The following is a 24956-nucleotide window of genomic DNA, read 5'->3' on the forward strand; positions in this document are numbered from 1 at the left end:
TTTTCCTTTACTACAGAGAAATCTTTAACAAATAATCATTTTACACTGTACAGTTCATCAATAAAAGCAATAACATCAGGTTATGTAATAAATTAAATATGATGTATAGTTGAAAGTAATCGTTCTTTCAGGCATCAGCTTCTTGTCACATTAAGGGCTCTGGCAAACAGGTTTAATATTCGTGGAATGAACAGAATTATTGACAAGCAGAGGAGGAACTAGACAGCAAGTGAGCATCATATTAATTTTTCAAAGCTTGATATTGCTTTTCCTGCTGACAGTGCAACAAACTTCCAAGGTTGGCTTTGCTGAAGTGAGGTTTGGTAGTGGTGGCTTGTTTCTCCTTGATCTTGGTTTTCTGCCATTCTGTCAAGTTGGAAGAGAGAAGGGAAGAGGGAGGAAAATCATGGTGGCTCAGAGGTAAATGTGGTTTTATCTTTGGGTTTATTCTGGATAACTCATTCAAGGTGAACTCCAGTTCTGCTTTTCACTTTATCAATGGACATCTTTCATTACTTCAAAAAACAGTCCATAATTCCTAGCACACTTCTAGAACTGAAGTACTGCTCCTTGGCCTAGAGAGTCTGGTGACAGAAATATTGGAGGTCCTTTGGGACAGAGTTTCTCAGAATGGACAATTAAATCAGAGATGGAGTTACAGAGAGAGGTCTGCTGGGTCATCTGAGCTTCCTGATACTCGGAACTGCTCAAGGGTTGCACAGAAATGGAAACTGAAAAGCTGAACTTCCTAAGGTCCAAGTGGTTCATTGATGAGGTTGGAAATGTAGGAAGTGATGACAATTCACCTTTTTACCTATGCATTCCCAAAGTGCTACAAAAACAGCTGAAGGGAAAAAATAGCAAGTGTGAATGGCCACTCTGAGGCATGTGCTTTGTCTGAGGCAGAGGTAAAAAATAGGCACTGACATTTCTCTTAGCTCACATTTGAGCCCCCAACCACCACACCCTCCCTCTGCTTGTCTCATGAAATTTGTCACCCAAAAAAGTATTAAAAAAGGTGTTAAAATATGTATCTTTCTGTTGATGGGCTATGGAGAGAAGGTTTCTTTGGAGTGGTGGTCAGGGACTGCTCAGGTCAGAAGTGCTTTATAGAAATTGTCACTGGAGATGCTCTCAGAGCATCCATGGGACAAATACTTCCCACAGCAGCTCTCTGGGCTGCCCTTTCCATTGTGGATGGGATGGGACTGAGCTTGTCTGCAGCATTTCTGTCTGCAGCAATGGATGAGATCTAATCTTATTAAATGAAATCCAAGGACCCTTGCAGGTGGCAGTTTGGGAATATTCCCCTTCATTTATATTAGGGTGGTCAGCAGAATGTTTCTGAGTGTTTTCCATACCCACAGGAACATGGGAGGAGAAAATGGGAAGGAGGTGTGGGCAAAAGGCGGCCCTGGGCTGGTCAGTGATGCCCCATGGGCTCTTTCAACCCTTTCTCTCCTCTCTCCTCTCTGTCCAGAGCTCTGAGGATGTTTTAGAGCTGGCAAGGCATGGCTGTAGCGAGCTGGACAAGCTTTGGAATGGCACCAGTGTCCTTTGATTGGCCTGAAAACTCTGATTTTAGAAGGGGAGGGGTTTTTAAGCCTCATCAATTCACAGCCTGGTCAGGTTTGTCCAGCACACTGTGCCTTCACGGGCTGACCTTCACACGTGGGGCCAAACTTTCAGTCATGACCTCGTGTCTCTTCAAAAATCAATCACCACTGAAAATGGCCCTGGCCAGAGCTTCCTTTCAGCTCTGAAATGTGGCAGCTGCTTTCTTCCAAAATACTCCAGAATGACCCCATTTCTGCAAAGAAATGTCAGAGCATGAGAGAGCCAAAGGGGAGTGTTCATCCTGATCAGACCCAGACCCAGCCTACCCACACATTCCCATGGGGGAATCGAATCCAAACTCTGGAAGGGATTTCATTTTTAATGAGAGGTGAGGGAATACGTGGTCCCAGAAGGCTGCACAAGTGATGGATGTTGTCATCTTTAACATTTGTCTGTGTATCCTTCCTCACTTCTCTCCTGGGATTTGTTTTAAGAATTTTTGTGTCAAATTTGTACCCAAGACTGGAGAGATCGCTGGGCTGACAGAGTCCAGTAAAAAGGTGTAACAGGAGTGGAATGGTCTCAAGAGCAATGGGAACAGATTCCTTTTTTACTTCTGTTTCACCCCCTCCATGCAGAAAAGAACCCAGGAGTGAGGGGTATTAAAGCACCAAAAAGGAATCCAGATTTTTCTGAAGGTCTGGGAGAAAGTGGGAGAAAAACTCACAAGAGAAATGTCACCACAGGAGCACCCTTTGGTAATGAGCTGTTTCACAAAATGTGGAAAATGGTAGAATTTCAGGCATCAGCTGTGTATCCTAATGGTGCATCAGCCACCTAAAATACCTTGGAAAATGTTGTTAGAGGCAGGTAACAGAATAAACAGAGGAGCATGAAGATATTTTTATTTGAGGCAGAACCTGGAAAGTGCTGAAGGGTTGAAAGAAGGAGCCAAGCAAGGACTGCTGAAAGGATGGGAGTAGTTCTCTTAGAGTGATTAGAATTAGCAACAGATTTGTTAAAGGAAAACAAAGCAAAGTACAATCCTTTGTGTTAAATCTTGCACAAATGATACCCCTGGGTTTCTTCCAGATTTTTATTATTATTAAAATAAATAATATTTGGGTTTATCCTCTCACTTTGCCCATTCTATTGAACCAAGGTGCTATTTTTGAGTTGAAAGCTTGCACACCAAAAAATGCAAATCCCACACTTCAAAGTCACCTTCCACTTGGAATGGGCTCTATTTTTGTCCCTGTGACTGTCTTGTACAGCTCTAATTGTCATGCCCTGCTCAGAAACTCACAGCACACACCTCTAGCCAGTGTATTTTTGGATTATTGCTCATTGTGATCAGCCTTTTGTGTTCCTCTTGATATGGGCCAAATTTTGACATGAGCTGCTGAGTCACACACAATGTGGATCTTACATGTGTCCCAAAGAAATCTTCCTTTTCCTATTCCCCTGTACCTGGGCCAGCACCTGGCAGAGTCTTCCCCATTTCTCAGGTGGAAAAGGGGAAGAAAACCACCTGAAAGAGCTGAAAAGCAGCTTCTGAGCTGCTCAAAACAATCAATTTAATTATTATTATGAAATGTCTCAGAGAGTGCCTGCTTGGCATTGTCTTTTCTGTGCTCATTTGTATTGTGAAAAAACTGAGGAGAGGAGAGGGAGAGGAAGAGGAAGAGGAAGAGGAGAGGAAGAGGAGAGGAAGAGGCACACAGCTGGGGGTTCAATCCCATATTTCCATCCAGCTGAGAATCTGTGTCTTTGGCTGCATCAGTGACTGGAATGGAGTTAATCTTGATTTACCCAGGAGACAGAAGGGGTAGAATTGAGCACAGCAAGCTGAATCCTAGAATAGAAAAAGGCCACTGGAAAGGGAAAGAGAGTGCAAGGAGGAAAAGCTAACACCTCACCCTCTGTGATTCTGTCTTTGCAGGTCCCTCAAGCAACATAACCATAAACAGTCTCTTCAAAAAATGTGAATATATGCTCCTTTCTGACAGTTTCCCCCCAGTTTCTTCCTGTCTTTACAAGAAGCTGAGGAAGAGAAATATTTAATGACAGGTTTTGATATTTTAATGTTAAAACACCACAAATCTCTCTGTGGAAGGGCAGTAGAATTACAAAGGAAAGTGTTGCAGCAAGTGACAAGTTGGTTAGAAAGGGGAAGAAAGTGGAAAGAGGCAAAGCTGAAGAACTCATGGAGTACATTTCAATTAACTAAAATTCCAACAATTTGATAATACACTCCTTTTTGTGCTATGCTTAACTTAGAGCCCATTTTAGATGTAAAGGCACAACGCAGGGCTGGGCCCAGGCTGCTCCCCTGAGCAGCATCCAATGTCACTGTGGGACACAAAACAACAGAGCACAGACTCACTGCTCTTTCCTAGGTAAAATAGGAACTTTATTTTTCTGACTCCAACATTTATAGATTTCAAAAAGTCACAGTAGATTGCCACCTCTCCTATGACACTGGGCAAACCAACAGTCCATCAAGTTTCTCCTCCTCAATAAAAGACTGCAAAACAATCAATTATTTACAGAAAGTGTGTGAGGAAGTTTGTTATGAGAATGTAAACATCAGAAGGCTCAGAAAAACTTAAAAAATCAGGGTGACAATCCATCATGCAGACAGGGCTGGAGCCCAGGAAGGGAGGCTCTGAGTGGTCTCTGTCCAGACACAACCCAGGACTGAAATCTTGGCCTGGTAGCAGCAGTGAATAGTTTATACTGCTCTCCCTCCCTCCTTCCCCTGGTGGATCTCAGCAGCAGTCTCCAGCCAACATAATTCTTTGTGAGTTACTTTCGTTAGCAAAACCTTTCACCCTATGAAGATGTTCTACTTAATTAGTAAAAGTTCAATTTTTTTGTCACCGACAGAGCTTCATACATCAACATGTCTGGAGAGTCATTAGCTGGAGAATTAATCAGGGTGGGCAGCAGCTGAACAGAGTCAGAGCCCTTTATGTTCCTTCCCACATCTCTGCCTCCAACTTAAGAATTTTTCTCAAGGAAGGGTATCCAAAAACCATCCCCAAATATCCAAGAGACCCATTCCTAGGGAGCAATGGAGTCCAGGGTGTCCCTGAGCCTGAAAGAAAGGATGAGAAATCAGAATCATCTTTGATCCACCTTGGTCAGATGGGTGAGGAGCTCCAGCTGAGCACTCTGAAATGATGATGGAAGGCTGAGGTTTTCCTTCCACCTGCCTCTGGGAACTCATCAAACCAAGGTGCTTTTGACCCAAGCATTGCCCTGTACATCCACTGTGCTGCTGCCAGCAGAGTCTGCTCCAACCCCTCGTGGCTCAGCCTTGGATTCCTTCCCCACTGAGCATTTATTTTTGCTTGGGAAAACTCTGCTTGAGGTGCAATTTCCTACAACATCACCTTTTTCCAAGTGGGTTGACAGCCACAAGGAATCCAAATAACCAATGCTCAGCACAGATTTGCATGTGAGCTTCTTCTTGATTTGGTTTTGGGTTTTTTTTTTCATCTTTTTGCCAATTTATTCCCTGGCTATGGAGTCTGAGCTTTTTTTCTGGCAGCTGGAGCCCATCCATATTTTCATGCAGGTGAGGAATGTTGCATCAGGTTGTGCTGAGGGTGTTGGATGCTTTGCAGAAATCTTGGCATGGGTACAGCGGTCTAAGAGACTCTAAGAACAATAAAATCTGGTGTTGTTCCTGTCTCCTGAGCACAAGACTCTGTACATGTGTCAGTCTCATCACATCCTTTTTTCCTGCTCTGAGACTTCTTAAAATTAACAGGGAAGTGTTGGTAGCAAGTTGTGGTGAAAATCCTTTATTTACTTTCTGTTATTATTATTATTATTATTATTATTATTATTATTATTATTATTATTATTATTATTATTATTATTATTATTATTATTATTATTATTATTATGAAGAAGAAGAAGAAGAAGAAGAAGAAGAAGGAGAAGAAGAAGAAGAAGGAGAAGAAGAAGAAGAAGGAGAAGAAGAAGAAGAAGAAGAAGAAGAAGAAGAAGAAGAAGAAGAAGAAGAAGAAGAAGAAGGAGAAGAAGAAGAATAGGAGGGGAAGCATCATAGCTGTCTTTACAGTTTGGTAGCAAAGAGAAATAATTATGGACAATGCAAGTGACCACAATTTTGCTTAAAATTTTGCATAACAGATCTCCAGACCTCATTAAAATTGAACTCCTCATGTTGCATTTAATTTTTCTAGAGAACAAGACCAGACAGCAGGGGAGGAAGGAAATACTTTGCCTGCACAAAAATGTCTCTTCCCACTTTGTAATTTCCCTCTTCAGAAAGTGTCTGAGGGGGGAAATTACAAATATTCCTGGGAATGACTTCATGAGCTCTGCTCTGCCTCCAGGACTTGCCAGCCCTTTGTTGGCTCTGTGGATGCTCAGAACAAAACCGTGGCTTTCTGGAAAGTTCTTTGCCTAACAAGTGGCTCAGGGCTGCCAGCTCTGTCCTCACACTCCTGTCGAGTGTGGTTAAGGGAGTGAATTCCCAGATGGAAAGTGATTTCATGGAAAGTGATTTCCCTGCTGGGGACAAGTCACACCCAGACAGAATTGTGAACACCAAGGCCTTGTCCCCAAGAATGAGGCATCAGGCACGTTTGTCCGGGCAAGAAATTCTGTCCTTGGTGTCTGATTGATTTATAAAATCTTGTTTTCAGAGTGTTTGGGAAGGGGTAAGGGAGAAAAGAGCAGAGCCTCATGCCTCAGAACTCCTTGATTCCTTGCAGTGGGGCATCCTGCAGGAGCTGTGTTCCTGCAAAGCTGCTCCTGTGCTTTCCTGGGTAAAACAAATGCTGAATATTCACCCAAACCAACAGAGATTATTCATTTCCCTGCCTCCCTAGTCGTTCCTTCTGCAAACAGAAGGGAAGCAGAATTTCCCTTCAGCTCAGTCGAAAATTTTTGTTTTCCATTAAGCATAAAGTTCGTTTCATCCTTGGGAATCCTTAAGCTCAAGACAAATACAATTTGGATAACAGAAAAACCCTGTTTTCTTTTGAAGAGGCTCTTCATTTCTAAAATGCCAAAATGGGATATTATCTGCCTTATTTGCTCTTGTTTCCAGATTAGCTATTTGAGGGAGTCAAAACAAATTTGTGAAAATCTTCCTGCACCCTGAAATTACTTTTACAGCAAACAAAAAAATTGACCTCTAACATCATACCCAGCTATAGTTACAAAGATTTATTTCAGGCTTTTCCTGAGCACGTTTCCCTCCTCAGCTTTTATTAGCAAGGACAGAAAAGCTCAGTTTCCAAATGATCTGGACTCTCAGGCTACACATGGTGTGGAGAGTGGGAGAGCTGGTGGAATGCTGGTAATCTCACATATAGAGGCAGAAAATGCCCCAATCCCCCATCAAGATCCCATCTTTAAAGCACTTAACCATGGACCATTAGCACTTTAAATGTGGTGCAGATCATCAGGGCTGATTTAGACAGAAGAATGAAATGGTATTGATTCAGGATTATGGCCAGGTAAAGACACCATCACGCTGTTTGTTTTGGGCTTGATGTTCATTAAATGAACTAATTTATGGGTAGGATTAGAGTGATCTATAGAACAGAGGTCTGGAATGGGAAGCAGTACCATGAACTGGAGATTCGATTAGGATTCAGAGGAAGAAAAGAAAAGGAAATATCGGTACCTTATGTACATTGGCCTGAATTCTACTGAGGTGAGGAAAAGATGGATTCTTGTGAGCATAAATACACAACCTCAGGCTGCCAGTTTGCAATGGGATGGATCAGGAGAGGGTTCAGGTACAGAGCTGTAAATTGCTTCCCCCTGCACCCATAAATTAGCCCCAAACACCCCCGGTGTTCCTGTTTCCTCTAAAACATCCACTACAACAGCTTTCCCCCAAAGGTGCCCTGTTGCCATTTTGCACTTGGGATAGTCACTAATTTTCTGCCCTCCCCAGTGAAACCAAATTTCATAACTGCTTTGATATTTCCTTGGGGAGACGATGAGAACATTTTAAAATGACTGTATCTCCGTGGGAAGGAAGGAAGGAAGGAAGGAAGGAAGGAAGGAAGGAAGGAAGGAAGGAAGGAAGGAAGGAAGGAAGGAAGGAAGGAAGGAAGGAAGGAAGGAAGGAAGGAAGGAAGGAAGGAAGGAAGGAAGGAAGGAAGGAAGGAAGGAAGGAAGGAAGGAAGGAAGGAAGGAAGGAAGGAAGGAAGGAAGGAAGGAAGGAAGGAAGGAAGGAAGGAAGGAAGGAAGGAAGGAAGGAAGGAAGGAAGGAAGGAAGGAAGGAAGGAAGGAAGGAAGGAAGGAAGGAAGGAAGGAAGGAAGGAAGGAAGGAAGGAAGGAAGGAAGGAAGGAAGGAAGGAAGGAAGGAAGGAAGGAAGGAAGGAAGGAAGGAAGGAAGGAAGGAAGGAAGGAAGGAAGGAAGGAAGGAAGGAAGGAAGGAAGGAAGGAAGGAAGGAAGGAAGGAAGGAAGGAAGGAAGGAAGGAAGGAAGGAAGGAAGGAAGGAAGGAAGGAAGGAAGGAAGGAAGGAAGGAAGAAAGGAAGGAAGAAAGAAAGAAAGAAAGAAAGAAAGAAAGAAAGAAAGAAAGAAAGAAAGAAAGAAAGAAAGAAAGAAAGAAAGAAAGAAAGAAAGAAAGAAAGAAAGAAAAAGAAAGGAAAGAAAGAAGTGAGTTGTGAGTTGTGAGTTTTGAGTTTTGCATATAAGTATCCACAAGACACAGTAAATTGATTTCCAGATTCTCTTTCCTTCTCCCACCCTCTGACAGCCAGAACCACTCCTGGGCAGGAGAATCCTGCAGTGCTGCTGTGAGTAGATCTTGCCAGCCTAAGAGACAGTGGTCCCTGAGGGCTTAAAAACCAGCCTGTGCCTCAGGGGACACATTTCCAGCCCCCTTTGTGATGGCAGCCTCTGCTGATCCTCCTTTCCTTTTCCATCTCACCTGTTCCATGCTGAGTAACCATTTCAGGACAGGGAGGATCTCTTGGGCCACAGGACAAGGCAGCCTTGGCCTCCTCAGAGGTGTAAAGTGCTGGGATAACACCTGTGAGGAAAGCAGAGGCTCTCCATCCCCCTTCCTTCTGCCTGAAGCTGGGAGAGGAGTAAGCTGGTGTCCTCAAGGGGCTTGGGAAACAAATCACTTTGGTGTTTGTTAAGTGCTGAATTCCCACACGACAAGACAGGCAGGCAGCCTGCTCTGCTAATTAAGACCCAGGGTAGGGAGCAAAATGGGTGACACTTCCACAGGAAGGCTGGAATAGCTCACTAGTTATTCAGCTCTGTTAAGCCAAAGAAATGCCAGCACATTCCCCTTTTTCCTCCTCAGCATCATGCAGATATCATCACAGAGAGGGGAATCAGGTTTTTCCCAAGTGTTTTACATCTTCACTGCAGCATCTGCCCCAGGCACAGAGCACCCAGGCAATTTGATCCAATTTGTTAGCAAGAGATAGCAGACTTCTCCATGGTGTCTTCAGTCTCCCAAGTTCCAGGACGAAAAACCTCTGAGTGCAATTCTGGAGCAAAAATGGCTCCAAGGCACCCAGGTTAGATGAATGTGCTTTAAAAGCATCTCTTAACTCTGTACTTCTTTTCAGCTGTAAAAATTACTTCATATGCTGTCTGCAATCCCCATTTAAAGGGCTTCAGTGCTTTGGTGGATGGATGGAAGGGAGGAAGCCTGGAGCATGCAGAGGGGAAGGTACTGCAGAGCACATTTTCTAGTAATCACTTGAATTTTTCTCATCCTCCTCCCTATGGAGTGATGTCTGTGCAGGAGTCTGAGCCTGTGGTTTCCAAAGCATCACTCACCCCCTGCTTGTTCACAAAACACAGCCTGGAAGGATTTGTTTCTGCTGCACTGGCCACAGAAGGCTTTGCAAATTCCCATTTGCCTGGTGGGCTCCCATCCCTCCTTTAGTTTTGCAGCTGGCCCTGCCTGTTTTGTGGTGGGAGGACTCCCAGGGACAGGGGAGCCCAGCTGGGCAGCAGCTTTCCATCTGAGGGGCACAGAGGGGCACGGAGGGGAGTGGGATGTGGCTGCTGATGTGAGCTGTAACCCTTGAGGGATGAAGGTGGCATGTGCAGCCCACGGGGAGATGTGAGGAAGCAAACCCATGATCCCAGGGTGATCTGCTGGCCTGGCTCTCTCAGGACTCCTGTGCTTCCACAAGCAAACATTGCACTGCCTCTCACCCCCCAAGGCTCAGTGGGCACTCACCCCTTCCTGCTACAAATGTCTTCAATTGGCATCTGTTCCTGCTTCCCCACCCCACCAAAAATACTTCAAAAGCCTCGACTGCTCTTTTTTTCTGTACTGCTGTCACTCCTTTTTCCATTGCTCCTCATCACCCTAAAACCAGAAGTAAATAAATGAACCCCAACTTAATGTCACACTCACAAAGGAGCCATGAACACAATCAGCAAAAACCACTAATTCCAGCAATCTTTCCCAGTGCCTTTCATGGTGTGTGATGCTGGAACAGCTGCTGTCAGACAGTGATCCAGGATGGGGCTGTTTCTCCATCTCTCCCTCCCTCCATCCTCCCCCAACCCTCGTTCCACAGCTCTCCCTGCCATCCCAGGGCTTTTTCCTTTTTCCTGCCTCTCCCTGGGCTCCCTCTGCACCCTCAGCTGCCCAGGGTGCTGGGCATGGAGGGGGCTCCTCCTGCCAGCTGGCATCTGGAGGGAGTGGTGGGGGCTGAACTGTTGCCATAGGAGATGGCAGGAGATGCTCTCTGGTGGAGGCTACACTGCCTCGTTCAGGGCTCTGTGGTTTGAGACAGAATCCAAATCATTTCCAATTAGGAGATTGCAGTGGCAGCTGAGAACCTGCTCCATGTTCAGCTGGGGTGGGATACCTCCATTTCCAGCATGGAGAGCTCAGCCTTGGCTTTATTATAACATCTTTTTCTCCCACCTCTTGTTAAGCCATTCCTCTCTCCCACAAAACACCACTTCTCATGAGGAATTTGGCAGTTGAAATGCCCTTATCTCTCCCTCACCAAAATCCATCCATTTTCTCCTTTCTATATGCAGAATTTAATTTTTCTGTTGTGCTGTCCAGCTCCCCCTCTTCCCAGCTCCCCCATTACTTCTGCCTGCCCTGAGATGTATGGGCTTTGTCAGGCAGTTTGGGCCTGACCCAGGCAGCCAAAATCAGAAGAAAACCTGGTTTTATTTTGCCTTGGGAGAATTCATCACAGAAAGTGTCTCATTTAGGGAAATTAAGGATGAAGGAAAGGGAGAGCTGGAAATTTATTCTGGTTTGGTGTTAAAAATATGTCTATATACTGCTGTGTTAAAGGCTGATATTTTCTTTCCACTCTTGCCTGACCCTATCAGGCAGTCCAGAGACAGAATTCAGAAGGAAGGGGCACTGGGCAGGTCTGAAATCAGAATTCCTTCCTCTGCTATAGAAACCCTACTGTGGCATTCACATGCCCTGAAAAGAGAGAAGCCATGAGAGAAGCAGAGAAAAGAATGATCAAAACAATTCTTATCTCATTTGCTGTCCCTGTGTTTGTGCACCTGTGGAATGTGTTGGAAGAATATTTACCTGAAGGAATTTGGTGATTGGATTCTGCTGAGGATTGCTCTGTTTCCTTGGCCAGTCATGCAGAGCTGTGTCCTGACTGTCAGGAGACAGTCACAAGTTTTCTTCAGTATCTTTTACTATTCTTCATAGTGTAGTATAATATAGTATAAAAAAGTAATTAATTAGCCTGCTGACATCACAGAGTTCTGTGTATCCTTCTTCCCAGCACCAATTCCCCACATCTGGAGGGGGCCCAGCATCTCTGCCAAGAAACTCTTGGCACAGGGGGCACCACCCATGCTGAGAAGGTGACACCAAGGGGAGGCCAGGTCCTGCCTTGGCACAGGTGATGCAAACAGCAGTGCTGGGCTGGGAACAAACCCCTGCTGGTGCCAGATCCACTGGTGCCTACAAGAATTTTGGCAGCAGCTTTTGGCACCTTGTGTTTGTCTTGATCCCTTCATGGCTCTGCTCTTAATAGCACTTTTCATTTTCCTGGGATCCAAGAGGGAAGATTTTAGTCCAGGAGATTTTTCAGTGGTATTGGGATGAGTGTTGTCTATTAATTCATGTGGAGCTCTTAGGTGCTGCAGAAGATAAGTGCCTTGTAAATACAGATAAATAGATCAGATTAGACCTTGACAGTGGTTCATGCAAAAGGCATTTTTATGTGCAAAAAATAATAACACTGTAGAGAAATAGCTGTTGTTTGAAACCTTGGGCTAGAGCTTCCATAATTGATATTGTTGGAGGAAAGATGAAGCTAATGGAGAAGAGCTGCTGTGATTGCCCTCTTGTCATTGACTAATTCTTCCAGCAACCAAAGTGACATTACCCAGCTCCCATTTAGACCTCCAAGCAAGTGGTCACATTTTTCAAGAGAGCACAGCTCAATGAGCACTGAATCCTTTCACAACTCTCCTTGCCAGTGCAGTAATTGCAGGGATGAGGGAAGGGCAGTGATTTTGACAATCTGCCCTCTCCTTTACATCCTGACTGCTTGGAAATCTCCACCACAGAGCTCGGAGAGAGGCATGAAAAATGTCACTGCCCAAAAGTCTGGATGCATCCAGGCCCCTGATGGAAATCTCATCCTCAGCAATCTCAAAGGCAGCGCAAGGAGGAGATTTTGGGTTCTTGTGATTATCAGCTCAAAAAGGGTTGGCCAAAACTTGAGTTTAACCCATTCAGGCCCAAGCTCCCAGCAGATGGGAGGTTCCTCCAGTGGTGTAGGTTCACACCTTTCTAAGCTACAAATGAAGGAAAACGCTGGATTTCAATTTATCCACACAAAAATAAAAACCAGAAGGGCAGAAATAAACACCTGAGTGATCCTGGGAGTCCTGAAACAAACAGCTGTTTTGTTCCTCCAACAAGTTACAATCAAGTAACAGCATTGCTCCCTCAGCCCCATTGCATTAGGTACCAAACACAAGTGCTTAAAAGCCAGGGGATAAATAATTAACAGCATCATACATCTTTTATTCCCTACATAAAGCATATAAAGGGTGAAATCCTGACCCATCCAAAGGCAGCGTCAAAGTTCTTCTTGACTTTGGATGAACTTGTGTTTCACCTGAATTGTTTTGTCAAACACAGTGAAAGGTGTTGTAAGATTCCTCCACAATCTTAATTCTGCCCCAAGAGAGATAATTTTCTATCATCACTTCTTGAATTTAAACAGAAAACAAGCCCTTTTTAAAAATGTGAAACACACCTACCAAATGAATGTTGATTTGAAGACAAACAATATTAAGGATTTTTTTTTTTTAGGTATAAAAATGAGCACATATTCACTTATTGAAAATTCAGTATCAGTTAATGGTAATGGTACTTAGAAATACTTCAACTAACTAATGGTATTTGCCACCTCAGAATATTCTTTAAAAGAAAATGTTTGTGCAACAAATTAAATGGAACAAAAATGCCACATAAAAGTGGAAAAAAAAAACCCCGAAAACAATTCACAGGTTAAGCATGAGGTTGTTTTGTCAAAATAAAGAGTGCACTTCTTTGTGCTCTGCTTAAAAACATATATTTATTATGTGTGCAATATAGGGTTTCAGGAGTCCTTAATCATTCATTTCCCTGTTTTTAAGGGCGAGGGCTTTGCAAATGATGTGATAAGTAACTACATTGTTGTCACTTAGCAACCTTAACTTGTCTCTGAAATGAGTTGTTTGTTTCTGTAATAAAGGAGACACCCGGATACCATGGAGATGAGCAGGGACCTTGTCTGCTTTCCAGAGCCCCTCCTGGAAAATGGGATCTTGCTGGAGGGATGAGGTCCTCACCCGGAGGAGCAGCTCTCCATTCCTGTCCACGGCACAGAAACATCGTGGGCACTGCTGTGGTTGTGTTGCTCTGAGGACAAGACTCACTCTCCTTCTGGGGAGAAAACCTGGAATTTTGGATTTAGCCGTGGTCAGCTTTCCAGTGTCCAGGATGTGGTGGGTTTGCGACCAGCTCTCAAATGCTTTTATGGTTATCATCAACCTTCAGTGGGAAACTTTACTCTCCACACTAAGCTCCACTCTTGGAAAACAGCATCTTTTCACCTGCAGGCAGCCCTGCTAGAACCACCTGGGCCTCTTTTTGGCCCCTAAGTGCTCCTTCATGCCCTCTTCTGCTCTGACACTGCTCTAAGGGCAGTTGAAGCAGCTGGAGGAAGATTGAGGCCTCTGGGAAGTCTGGGATAAAGAACCTCCACTGTGGGTCCTGCAGATGGGAACTGATGCCACACCTTTCCCCTTTTCTGGGGGAAAAGGGAGAAAAGACAAATAGCATGGCTGAGGTGGAACTCCCTCCCTCAAATCTGAGTTTCTGGTATCTGGGAGTAAATTAAAGCACAAGGGTTAATAAGGAATGTCAAAACAGATTTTAGACAACTCTGTTCTCTTCTAAAACTGTATTTAATTGTACAAGACTCCAGTAAATCTCTGGACACTGTTGACCTGCTAGAGCTCACCTGATTTTTCCATATCTTCTCCTCCCTCACTCCTTTCCTGCATTTCCTGACATTCACACAATCTGCTTGTACGGCTGTTACAGCTCCTTGAGTTTAAATTAATCTTTTAAAAGAGGGATGAACCGCACAAACTTTCTTTTGGTTTTAGAAATCACATCCATATTCATAATGCACTAATCATGTTTGATAAATCAGGATTCATTGTGGAACACGCTAACCCTTCATGTTGCTTCACTTTTTAATCTCGCAGGGGAAGCAATCATCGCTGCCAGGGGGCTGGGCTGGGCTGCCTCGGGTGTCTGCTTGAGTCAGCTCCCTTGTTTGTACAATGCAGCTCGTGCTCCTGGATCTGAGCTATCATCTAAAAACATAATTAAGTCCTCAGCACTTCAGTGGCGAGAGGAATCTTCACAGTGTGAATCAAACAGTGTCTTCTCAGCGAGGCTGGCCTGAGCCTGCAGCTCAGCTCGGAGCTTTCTTCTCATTCCAGCGGTGTAAGCGCTCTGAAACCTTGAGATGCTTTGCTGCCAGGTCAGCCATGGGAAGAATTGCAGCTGCAGTCAAAGAACAAACAGAGGGATGTTTGTGGGGATCAGCAGGCTCTGTTATTATGCAGGGGCTGGTTTAACCAGGTGCAGTGTGTGGATAAGGGTGAGGAATTGGCGTTTCTGCCCCTCGCGCCATTTGGACAGGAACGTGTGTGTTTGTGTGTTTTCTAACTGTTTGCAAATTGGGATTTTTTTGGCAACACCTAGGTAAGTGCAAGATTAGCTGCATCACCTTGTTTTCCCACCCCTATCAGTCCATTAATCCTGATCTTTTCTCCAGAGGAGGAGTCTTCACACGAGTCCAGTTCCTCTGATCTGTTCCATCTGCTTCTCCTGCTGCCAGCTCCAAGATGATCCCTTCTTCCCCACAGCCTGAGGCAGGAGACAAGCAGCCCACAGAGGGGGAAGGACAGTGACAAAGTGAAGCACTCTGGACCATGAACCTCCTCCTGGGGATGATGTCAAGGTTCTGGCTCTGCTCCATACACTGGAGTTGCTCTGCTTTCCCACAGTCCCAAGTTTTGGGCTCCCCTGTTTTCCCAAAGAAATATGGGTGTTATTTGCTGAAGCAGAATCTAAGCCTGCCACACTTAATAATTCAGTGGTGAACTTTGGAGCTGTGTGCAGGTTGAAAAATAACTTGCTTTAGTAAGTACAAAATCTCCATTTCTGCCGCTTTTGCTTCTCCTTCCCTCCTCCTCTCTCCCGTGGCCCCAGCAGCCCCTGCAATCCAAACACTCCCCGTTATTATATTCTGGAGCAAAAAGGAAAGGCAGGAGGGGGAGAAGAAATTAATTTCCTCTCTGTGGGATGTTTATTGTTTTTCCTGCTCTCAGCCATCCAAGGTCTCTGTCGTTTTACGTGACATTTTATAATGGGAACAGTTCTTGTGGGTACCAATGAGTTCATCTGCAGAGAACGCAGAGCCTGGAGATTTAAATTCATACCTCCCTGCCAGGGCTGTAATTGGGATTCCCAGGAGAGGAAACCCTGACAAGTGACACAAATAACCCCTGCCAGACCCCTCTCAGGTCCTGTAGCAGCGGGAACCCCAGGAGGACTTCCATGATCAAATTACCCTTAAACAAATGCTCCAGTCTCCAGTAACTAAGGATGTCACTGCTGAAGGTCAACAAGGTGTGTGTGTGTGTGTGTGTGTAGCTTGATTATTGGGTTTGGTTCCCATTGCCTGCTCCCAGTCAAAGACCAGGAGCTGCAACAGTGGCAAAACAGAACCAGAAGAAGCTGCAAAACTAATTAAAACTCATTACTCCAGTTGTCTAGGAATACATTTATTTAGGCCTTCCCTACCCCTCTAGCTATGCAGGCATAATTACAGCAGCACTGTTTCCCTGAATATAAATGAATAAAATAAAGTACACACACGTTTTCTCTCCTGTGAATTGAAATTTGGCAATGTCTGTGATATTCATTTGGGGAGCTGATAAAAACATTTTGAAGATGTCAGCATCTCAGTGGAAAAGAGGAGGTTAAGAAAGATTGATAGGCAGATAGATATAGATATGCAGATATATCCATAGATATAGATGTATAAAAATGATTTACAGTTTGCTTCTTTTCTCCCACCCTTTTGCAGTAAGCTTTTTAGGGAAACTACGTATTGTATAAATAGATGTAATTTCCATGGAGGAGGAAAAATAATTAATACTGATGTGTCAGCTGCCAGGGAATGTATTTCAGGTGCTGCACTGCTGTTGGTTAAAAGAGGAAAAGTCCCCACAACTGAGCCACAAACTGTGCTGGTGTAAAAATTCTGTATTGACCTTGTTCAAAACACAAATAGCTCCTTCTGATAAAAATAGTAAGACAAAAATTCCAGATGTAATGCAAAAATCATGGGATGAAATTCTCAGGCTGTATTATTTGGGAACTTCAAACCCGAAGAATAAACGAGTTCATAATTATTGATTAAATTATTATTAGTATTATTAGATGTTAATTTATTCTGGATTTCCTCCCAGAATGTACTGGGTTTGAAACATAAACTTAGTTAGTTAACACAGAGCTTTTTTGTAAGCCCAAGGCCTGGGAGAATTTTTAATTTCCATGACAGCTTGGTGGGACTCAGGAACTTGAAGAAGAGTTTCTTAGGAAAAATCAGTCATGGTGTCAAGGAGCTGCTTTGTTCCTTGCCCACTGTTTGTCTCCCAGTCACCACCCAGGCTCCTGCTCCTGGGAGAGCCCTGTTGACAGCTCATCCTGGGTTTTGTTGTGTCCCTGTCACATTCCAGCTGCGCTCCTGTTGGGCATCTGGACTCTCCCTGTGCCACAGGCTGGCATTCCAGGCACTCCCTGGCGTTCCCAGGACCTGCAAATGTGTCACTCAGGATTCACCTCCGTGCAGCTGCTCCTCTGAAGGACAAAACCCAGGGATTTTTTCCCTGGGTGACACCCCAGAGGATGGGAGGAAGATCTCCAGTGCTCATCCCTGTGGCTGCAGCTCTCTGGCCACAGAGAGAAACGGGCACAACTTTCCCAGCATCATCCTGGGAAAGGCTGTGAGAAGCTCAGAGAGGAGAATTAAAAACAATTCGTCTCTTCACTTGCTGTATCTGCTGTTATGAACATGTGGAATGTGTTATGGAGACATATTTACCAAAAGGGTGATTTCTTAATTAGCCAATGCTTATGGTACTTTAATTAAAGGACCAATCAGGTCCACCTGTAATGAGCTAGAGTCTAAAAAGCAATGGGTTTCTTAATAAAGTGAATTAGCCTCTTGTAAATGCCCTGGGAGTCTGTGTCATTTATTAACTGGTCTTGACTCTTATGGTGGCCCAAAGAGCCTTCTTGGGGTCCTGAGCTGTCCAACCTGCCCTGGCAGGTGCAGCCACCCTCTGATGCCACACACAGCTCATCCACTCCCATCCTTCCCAACAAGTTTTCCCAATATCCCACTGGCCCAGGGCTCCAGGCCATTCTGTGCTGCTGGTAAAAAATTACAAGCACAGAATGGGATTTTTGTGTGTTAGCCTCAGCTCACAATCACCAGCAGATTATTTAATTGCATGGGAAAATGTTCTCTTTAATCTTTTAGAATTAGTCATCTCTTCCTCAGTCATCTCTCTATATTTTTGGTTAGATAGACTGAAAATCTTAATATATCAGTGACATTTATAGCACATGTTAATATTATAAAACGTCAGAGCTCTATTTGCAGAAATGAATACTGATGTGATGGCAGTGTTTTATTATGTCAATGACTTTTATTATAAATATGATAAAACAGTGTCATCTTTTTTTTTTTTTTCCCCCAAATAAAAAAAATAAAACCACCTAATAATTCATCCCAAGGTTACCGCTGTGCTACCTGGTTAATTCATCCAATAGCAGTGCTAAAAAAAATATCCACCCTGCAATGGATTTTCACATTGTGTGCTCATTTGATGGATGTTATCATTGACCTGAGGGTTTGTTTAGGATTAGAGCATGGCAGCATGCACAGGAGCAGGGCTCACACAGCACCTTCCTGGGGACACAAAGCCAGCAGGTGAGACCTACCTTTAAGGGGATAATTAATCATTGCCAGAGAGTGAAGGGTGGCTGGATGTCAGGGAACCTCCACTGCTCTCTCCAGGAGTGCTGAAATGGCCAGCCTCAATCCCACCTGCCCTTGAAGCTCCCCTGGCCCTCAGGTTCATTCCCAGAGATCCTGGGTGGTGTCTTGAATGAGCCCATTTTATGGGCTCTGATCCCATCTTACTCATTAATCTTTATTACTACAGCTAGTATTTACTGTGGTAAATTGAACTGGCCACAATTGGTAGTGGCACTTCCAGCCCCAAAAAGCGGCAAATTCACGAAAAATTAAGAGTTCATTATGAGGAAAATGATGTTTTATGCAAAAGATGAGTACATAAGGAGGGTTTCTATAAATTTATATTCTGTCTCTGTTTAAATTGCCTTACTTATCTTTGAAAATTGCAGGCCTGTAAGAATCATCTTTAAAAGCAATAAAATATTAATGTATTTAAAAGACACGATGGGAAACCTTGATATGATTCATACAAAATAACATGACTCCAAGGACTGGGATTTTTCAGAATAACAAGGGATATCATGGAATTCCCTCCAAAGTTGGAAGCAGCCACAATAATGAAGAAGAGAGACCGTGCATGGTCTGTGAGCTGACACACAGCACAATGAGGGATCTGTTCCCTGGGGAGAAGCACAGGGAGGATGGAGATTGCAGTGTTGAGGTGCTGTTGCTATGGTTAGTGGTGTGCAAGGCTTCAGGATTTATATTTCTTTTAATTTAAACTTTATTTCCCCCCCTCCTCCCCCTCCTCTTCTGCCCCTGTGCAAAGGGAAACCCAAGATTCCAGTCCCTGCAAGGAAGACATCTGTTCTGGTTGGTGGCTGGGAGGAGGTCAGGAAGAGGCTCTTGAAAATGCCTGTCATGCAGGAGCAGATAATAAATCCAGAGGGAAATTTAATTAGTGGGTGTTTTTAATGGCAGGCATCTCAAATGTCTGGTGAGACGCCCAGTCTGGTTTTCCAGAGCTCCCTGGCACTGAGAGCTGGCAGAGGCACTGCTGAGAGGAGGTGGGCAGGGGGGTCTGTGGTGGGCACTGCATGAAAAGCTGAGGGGCCAAAGTGACAGGCTCTTGAGATGGCACCAAACTGAACAGCTGTGGGAAATCTAAAGCTGATAGACCAAGAAACAATTACAGTGTATTGTAACTAAGAAATAGTTAGGTTCTGAGTGTAATGGTGAGAATTATAACATCTGTATTGTCTCGTTCTTCATCAGAGTAAAAATAGAATTAAAGCTTTTAAAACGCCTCTCAGTTGCCCCATCTCTGGGTCAGAAAAGAGTTTAATCCAACAAATAACAGCACTGGGCAGGGCTCTTTCAGGTGTTCCTTGGATGAAAAATGTCCCCAAAGTGCCTCTGCTCAGCTCACTGCCAGGATGCTCTGTGGGAAGGGAATGCTGGTGCCCAGTCCAGAGCGCTCCCTGGGGCAGGGGGGGAGTGAGCATCCCTTGGACACTGCCAGGGGGACAGGGTGGGCTGTGCAGCACCTCCTGCTCCGTGCCTGAAGGGCTGTGTGCTGGGGGGGTGTTTGTGGCGGCTCCTGTGTAGGCGAGACGGGGGTGGCACGGTTGGGACGGACGGAGACGAGAGATCTCTGCAGCCAGGTCGTGGAACTTGGGGTTTATTGCAAAGGGCCAAGTGCAGGGCCCTGCTGGGAGCTGCCAGGCACAGCTCAGAGCAGGACTGAGAGAAGAGAGGGGTAGAGAGGATGAGAGGGTGAGAATGTAAAAGGCAAGAGTAAGAGCAAGAGTAAGAGCAAGAGAGAGAGTGTAAGAGCAAGAGCGTAAGAGAGAGAGCGTAAGAGAGCAAAGTTCCCGCTCCAATCCAATAAATCATCTTCTGTGTTGAATATTCTGATTCTCACTAACCCATCCAGTACAACATACAAATCCTATAGCATTTACATACAGCCTATAGAAATCACTACATTACCATACTGTGCTACATTTTAAACCCTAAAACTCCTCTTGGGACCCCTTCTGCCAAGCTGGCAGGGTCTGCTCTGACCCTTGGGCCTGTCTGCAAGCAGAGGGTGTTCTTCCATCCAAAGAGGATTACCTTCAGCCAGCCACACCATTGTTTTCCAGTTGTTCAGTAACTGAGGTATCTCAAAGCTTGCTTTCATTTCAATCTCGTTTATAGTTTCTATATTCTCAAAATCTTTTGCCAGGCAATCATATTTGTAAGGCTTTCCTGTTTCATCTTCCCCAACCCTCCTGAGGATTCCAGCCCCAGGGAGCACAGCCAGAGAGGGCTTCTCCCTCCCACAAGGGACTGCAGGCAGAACAGCAGCTCCAAAAGGAAATGCTGCAGCTTCACTTTCAAATGTTTCACTGGGCTCTCGAGGAGGTTCTCAGACACATGCAGGGCTCTGAGGGATGCAGTGATGAGCCCACTCATTCACAGCACTGCCCAGCAGCAAGAGAATGTGAGGTTTCCTTTGGCTGCAAAGCTCATGTCATTGTTTAATTTCTGCTATAAGCAGGGAGAGGGGATAGAACCCTTCCCTCCCTGATTGCAAATGGCTGTGGGTAAATTCAAAGTAAGGAAGTTGTGACAGGTTATTTACCCCTGGATGAAAGGCCCTGATGAAGCAGCATAAATCAGGGTTTATTCAGAATATTTCCAAATTAAACCTTTGGAAAAGCCTCGTGTTCTCCCATTTCTCCTGCCCTCAAACAAGCTGCTCCCAGTGTGACACTGATCTCACTGCAGACATGCACAGGGGTCCTTTATTGGCATTTAAAGTGGGATCTACAGACACACCCTCTGTACAGCAGCCCTTTACACTCAGGAGTTTAAGGAAATAAATAAATAAAACTGGAAAGAAGGTCTCCTGAGGCATGTGTGGACTTTAAGTCCTCAAGCCCACTGTCATTTGGGCTGCTGAGATCTGCTTACAGCTCTGGCTGCTGTTCTTGGAGCCCTGCTAAAGCTGGTATTGGTGCAGTCCAGAGGGAGAAAGGCAGAGAATCTATAAATAATATTTTGAATCTATAAATATTTTTTTTCTAGCTCTGTATCTATCAATACATCTATATATCTGTATACACCAGATATCTAATCATGTGTTTCCCTGCAATCCTCCTCTGGACTCTTGCCTGACTCCTGCCCTTCCCTTTGGAAGTGGTGAAATGTTCACCCACCCTGGTGCTCCCCAGGGAATTCCAGTCATGTCCTCCCTGGGGCTGGGGTTTGTTTACATCTCCCTTCCAAGTGAGTTTTACACCTCCCATTTCCCCTCATCTCACGCTTCAGGAGCTGGCCACTGGGAGAGAGATCATGTGAGGGAAGAAATTCCCTCATGGACGTGCTGGGATTTCAAACCACAGTCCTGGAGAGCAGAGCTGAGCCCGAGGTCACCCAGGAGATGCCTTTAGTGAGCTCCAGAGAGAAAAGCGTGGCGTGATGGTGCATGTAATACCAAAAAACCAGTGGACCCTGAAGCAGAAGAGTGTCTGCAAGCTGGTGTTACTCTGGAATAGAGAAAAGAATGAGTCTGAATGGCTGAAAGGGGGAGAGATGCAAGGGGCTGCTCATGGAGGGAGGAGCGTGAGCTGGAGGTGAAGGGCAGCCTGTGTGAGATGATAACACAGAAGGAAAGATAAAATGACAGAAAATAGAATTATGGGATGAAATGAGCAGTCAGAGGGAATCTCTGAAAGGCCTTAATGCAGAGGCAAAGCTGCCAAATCCATCATGTGGCTGGTAAACGTGAATAGGGCAGGGAAGGAGTGGGGCATCTCAGGAACTGAGAGAAAGGCTGGAGCAGAGGATTTTGAAGGAAAAAAAATCTGCACAGAGATGGTTGTGAAAACCAGAATCATTGGCCTGAGGCAGAGGAGAAGGATAAAGGATGTAGGACCAAAGCACAGAGATGCAAGATTGATTTATGGAGAGAGGAGAGCCTGCAAGAGGAGGACAGCCAAGGGGAAACTCTGGCAAGAATTCATTTGAGGGAGAAGTAATGCCATGGACAGGGACAGCCTGCCAGATCTTGATACTCTCTTCATTTTAGTTTGTCACTTTGCTGCAATTTCACCTCCATCTCCACAAGCACCTTACTGAGCTCCTTAAGGATGGCTCATTAAAAGGGAAGGGAAAAAATGGAAAAAGGACAAAAAACCAAAAAACAATAACCACCTACTTTTAATCTAAAATGAAAGGGCAAGATGTGGTTTTTTATTTGGGCTTGAAAATGCCTTTCAGTGCTCTGCTGGCATTTAATTTGCTCCTTCTCTGGACTCTCACTTGCCCCTCTCTGCTCCTGTTGCTCACAGTTTCTCCTAAGTGGAAGCAAAGCCAATAATGGCCAGGTTGGAGGTGAACTTTTAAACCCACAATTTTTGAGCAGCTTCAGAAGGAAACAAATGGAAACTGCTCAGGCATAATTTAGGAAATGGCTGGAGATGGATGTGCCTTTGGACCCGAAACAAGAGCAGGGAGACCATGAACTTTGGTACAGCAGGAGGATTTTCTGCTGCTTTGAGGAAGCCAGGAGTGCTGGCTGAGGGATTAAAAAGGATGCTGACAACATCTCCAGGTGTGTGATGGAGCCCAGGTGAAAGTGGCCTTCCCCTACCTGGAGATGGGACCTGGGCACTGTGGTGGCAGCATGTGACAATTAGTGATGACAGCTTTATGAGCACATCTGGAATGGTGAGGCTGAGCTCCTGGATGGGACCAAATGGGAGCTTTAAATGCCATGAAGCCAGCTGTGCAGTATTTTGTGTGACACAAGAACAGCAGTGGGAAGGTCTGTGCCAATTTCCAATGTCAGGATGTGCATGTGTATGTGGATGTGTGGATGTGCATGTGGATGTGGATATGTGGATGTGGATATGTGGATGTGGATGTGTGGATGTGGATATGTGGATGTGGATGTGTGGATGTGGATGTGTGGATGTGGATGTGTGGATGTGCATGTGGATGTGGATGTGTGGATGTGGATGTGTGGATGTGTGGATGTGCATGTGGATGTGGATGTGTGTGCCCTGAACCTGGAAGGGCTGCAGTGCTCTCAAGCTCTCCCTGCTTTCCCAGGGAGAGGATGTGGATGCTGAGAACTAGTCAGAGAAGAAAGTCAGATAAATTTTCCCAGGCATTGCTCTGTGAAGTTTTGGGAAAGTTCAGAGAAGGAACTAAAACAACTACTAATCTTTGCAGCTGGTGTTGTTTTCTCGTAAAATGTTTACAAGAAAGGTGGTGTTCCTAATTAGCCAGTGGTGTGAGGGGTGTTGATTGAGGACCAGTCAGGTCCACCTGTATCATGTCTATAAAAAGTGTGTGTGGCTTTTAATAAAACTGCATTTGCCTTCTAAAGATCTTGGAGTCTATGTGTGGCTTCCTTTAGCCATCCTCAGTACAACAGCAACAAGAGGAAATTCCAGGTCTGATCTGAAGTGAAAAGGAGCTGGAAACACGATGCCCTTTGAAAAGAGGAGCATCAATCCTGCTGCTCTTGTCCAGAGATGGGGATCTGACAGGGAACTCATGCCTTGCAGCAGGAATGGCTGCAGAGCAGCCAGAGCAGCAGCATCTCTTTTTGCTTTGGGCTCGCTCAGCCTTTTCCTGGGGCTCCAGGGCTCTTGTTCCTATTAAGGTAATTGGCAAACACATTGTTCAAATATTAGCAGTGGCAGCAGAGCCATTGTGTGGGACAAGTCAAGGCAAGCAGTGCCTTCACTCCCAGCACTCAGAGCTGGGCACTGTTGCCAGGCCTGTCAGGTGCTGAATGTGATCCAGAAATGCTGTCCAGCTCAGAGGCTGCTTGAGCTGCTCCAATCTTAGCCACTATTAATTTGACTGGGGACAAAACTGCATTTAAAGGCCACTTTCTGCAACTGAAAACAAGTGAGGAAGGATTCAGTGTGGCTTTTATCTGCCTCAGGTGCAGGGAGTGAGTGAGGCAGAGCTGTGTGGGAGCAGGAGCTGGGCTGGAGGAGCCTTTCCACGTCCACATGTTTACTGCATCCCCTTCTCCCCTGGCTCCAGCATGTCATCCCAGCAAGAGGTGGAGCAGGAGAAGTGCATAAAGCTGGGGAAGGGTTTGAATCAGCAGCTTCCCCAGCACAGGAGAGTGTCCTGGTGGCTTGGCTGCTGCACCATGGTGATATAAGTACCACTAAGGAGGGTTTGCAGGTTCTCTGTTGAATAGGACATCATGGGAAGTGTTTATAGGAGTGAGCCAAGTCCCACAGCCCCTCTGAAATCAATGGCATTTTATGCCAGGTATGAACAGGGTCAATATTTTTATGATGATGCCTTCACTGATATATTGTTTGCCTTAAAAAAATTGAATGAAAGTGATCATAAAACTCAGGTTATGCTCAAGCGTCCAGACATGTGAATAATGCAGTTCCTATATGACAATAAAAAGGGTGGAAGGAAGATCTTTTAAATTCTTTATTGATGAATTTAATGTAGCAGCTAACACCAAGTCAATGACACAATGAAGGGACTGAAGTTGCCAGGGCCACATCTGTGATTTGGGCCAGTGCAGCTCTTGAGGGTGATAATTTGGGTGATTAACAATTCGTCTCCCTGCTGAGGCTGTGAAAAGAAGTGCCAATAAGATCATCCACGGCAAGGGGGGTGGAATCAGATGATCTTTAAAGTCCCTTCAAGCCCAAACTGTTCTGTGATCACAGAGATTTCCAGGTTGCTTTGGTGTAAATCAGAGTTCCAGTGAGAGGAAACTGGAGAGAGCATCTATGACACTGAGATTACCAGGAGTGTACTTCCACACCGCTGCCCTGCGCACACAATCCCAGACTTCTCCTCCTCCATTGCACTG

The sequence above is a fragment of the Fringilla coelebs genome (genome assembly GCF_963513975.1).
Source record: "Fringilla coelebs genome assembly, chromosome: 21".
In the NCBI taxonomy this organism is placed as follows: domain Eukaryota; kingdom Metazoa; phylum Chordata; class Aves; order Passeriformes; family Fringillidae; genus Fringilla; species Fringilla coelebs.